Source organism: Sceloporus undulatus, chromosome 9 (assembly GCF_019175285.1).
Source record: "Sceloporus undulatus isolate JIND9_A2432 ecotype Alabama chromosome 9, SceUnd_v1.1, whole genome shotgun sequence".
Lineage (NCBI taxonomy): Eukaryota > Metazoa > Chordata > Lepidosauria > Squamata > Phrynosomatidae > Sceloporus > Sceloporus undulatus.
In genome coordinates, this window is record NC_056530.1 from 22,023,398 (window position 1) to 22,026,606 (window position 3,209).

Consider the following 3,209-nt stretch of genomic DNA (forward strand, 5'->3'; position numbering starts at 1 on the left):
AACGATAGCAAAATAATGACCATTTATGTTATGTTTTTGTTTGATAATTCCTGAGGGGGCTTAACTATGTCAGAGTCTTGGTGATCCAATTTTGTTGATCGTTTCCTGGGGGATTAAGACTCCCACCTTCAACCCCTCCATTCAGGGGTCCATGCCTCAGGGCATAAATTGTGCAGTCCCCAAGATGTTGGTGGATTGCAACTCTCAGCTTTCCTCCTCCTTGGCTATGCTGGATAGGGCTGCTGGGAGTTGCAGTCCTCAATATCTGGAAGACTGCACAGTTCCCATCCCAGTGGCCTGTGGGAGCAATCCACTCCAGGTGCATGCAACACTGGGTACATTGTCTATCAAATACTCTAAGTACGTCATGGAGGGTGGTCTTGAAACTTGGGTGTGCTGATGGAGGTAGATTCCAATCAGGAAAACTGAGCGAGGGTCCCCAGGCAGAGGCATGGCACACCCATGAGGGCAGAAAACAGAACATGACCCACTCTCCCCTGTCTGTCGCTCATTTAATGAACTGGCTGCTTCATGAGTGACCATGTGTAGATCCTCCACAAGAGGGCATTGGAAGACTTTTCAAGCATTCAAGGATTTGCAGAGAGAATACTGAGCATCAGCTAGACTGGCTGGTGGGTTAGATAACTGGAGGGAAAAACCAAATTACTTCTGTGGTCATGCAATGAAGATATAGGTGCAAAATTATTTTTAGACATCCTGTCCTTACAGCTAAGCATGTTCCTCATGTCCAGGTCTGACTACCAGCACTTTCTCACCGGGATCACCTTTTGAAAAAGCAGTGCTCAGCCTGACATGCAACATGAAGACGATGAGAGACTAATGCAGAGGTTGAGGATGATATTTGAAGGGACTACAACCCCCATAATACCTTAGCCTGCACAGTCAGTGGCCTAGGCAGATTATATTTGCTGTTGGCATCTGTTTGACCTGCTGGGACGGGTTCAACTTCAGAATTTGCAAAGAAAGAATAAATACCCTGAGCATGTGCAAAGTATCTTGAAAACTAAAAAATGTGTATTGGGGCATTAGCAGGGATGGTTTTTAGCTCAAAGAGTGAAAAATCTAGTGAAATCTGAGACCCAGTACCTTTTCCCCTGGGAAGGAGACAATGCTTTTGAATAATCTCAGGCAACCCCATCTATCTGCACTAGAGACAGAGTACTTGGCTCAAAGCAGGCTCTGGAGACATTAATATGTTCTTTCCTGTGCAAATGAACCACTCTGGAAAAGAAAGTTGTGCTTTAGAATCTGCAGCATCCAATCTCAGCTCAAAGGCATCAATTTACCGCCAGGTTTCTTCCCATCTTGGGTTATTAATGAAGCTTGCACACTTGCCAAGAATTGTCAGACTGTCCTCTGGTGATAATGCATTAGGGCTACGAGAGCTGTGTCTTGAATCCCAGCCCTTGTTAAAAACAGGTACTGCACCCCAGAGATGCTACAGCTGACCAGGTACTGTGGAAAAAGGCAAGACACTGAGAGAGATATATGGAGATCTGCTAGTTGTATCTAGAAAGTTTGGCCAATCTTCCTTCTGTGCCACGCTCAGCTGGTGACAAAAGGAGGGGATCCCTCCCTGTGGTCAAACTTGCTATTTCCCAACTTAGTGAACTCTTCTTGCTCATAGAATTCAGAGACATAGTAACGTGATGTTTGGTACTTTCAGACTTCCCATCCCACCATCCTTGCCTTCCTACATCTCGCAGACGATGGGCCCCCACACCTCAAGGTCTGGTGTCGTCTTTTGTCTCCTGATCATTCAGAGCCAACACCCTCTTCTCTTTTTCTTCCTGAATTAATCATCAGGACTCTTCTGTCTCCTCATTTCCTGAGCAGAAGTTGTCGCCTCTGCAAAAACCTCTGATGCATTGAAATCTGAGCCCTGGCATGCGCTAAACTCGAGCTGCAATATTGAGCTTGATTTTCTTGGTTAGATGGATACTTGGGGGTGGGCTGACTGAGTGATCTGGAGAGAGGAGACATTCATTTTTCCAATTGTCCCCTATGTCATACTTGGAAAGCCTGACTCATTATGGACCACTTTTCACTTCCCAGGAAGGTGGAATTAATTTTATGCCTAAAAAGAAGATGGAATTAATCTTATGCAAAAGGTATAATTGTTAAATGCTGGGCAACCCACACACAGGTCAACTGCAGTAAGGATACATTGAGGCTGACCCACCATTTAGTGTTGATCAGGTATCCAAGTAGCCATGCACTTCTGGTCATCATCATCTTTCTCTCTTACCTGCTTTTCCCTATGGATCAATGCAAGGAAAACTGATTAAAATGCAAAAAGAGATTGAACACTTAATACCAAGTTTAAAAACACGACACATCGATTCAGAGAGCATATAAGCATACATACTAAAATAATCCTTACTTTAAAAACCATCTGGATGGATCTGAGGAAAAGGCCTTTATTGTTGTTTACTAACCTTTATTGTTGTTTTGAACTCAGGCAGTGTATCTGAAACTCCTTTGGCAGATCATTCTGCAAACTGTGGGCAGCCAAAGAAAATGTCCTCTGGGTACGTTATCAAGTTATGGCTGAGTGAAGTAGATGTCCTGCAGAGGACCTGAGAGCATGGGATGGTTTAGGAAGAAGGGATTCCTGTAGGTAAATTTCTTTAAAACTCGTTCATGAATGAACTGGAATAAGATGTTCTGTTTGCTGACCACCCAGAAATATTTGAGGTGGAAACAAAAGGATAGCTTCTAACTGGGTTACGATTCAGTAGAAGCAAATACAGTGGGGTGATTTGGGGTTAAAATTATCCAAACTTTGAAGATATGTAGATGGGATCCTTAACAAAGGAATCATAAATCTGCCCCTCTCACGTTGTGTGATGTCCATCTGTGGCGCAACCACACCAGGAAAAAAGTTCTGGTCAATGCACTCAAAAAAGAGACTGCAGGATTGGAAAGCATGTAGAAAAGGGCACCAACATGCCCAAGAGGCCAGAGCAATGATTAAAACATCTTGGGGCACCCCATGTCTTCTGCCCTGCTGGGAATCTTTTGACAAATCCATCTGTCCCTATATAAAATTTCCCCCTCCAACTGGCAGCAGGCCTTTGCTGCGAGCAGTAAACTGATTGTCCCCTTGGGAGTAATTGATACTTTAAGTAAATTTGTTTTTGAGCAAAGCTGCAGCTCCGTAAAACATAACCGTTTGGACGTACGAA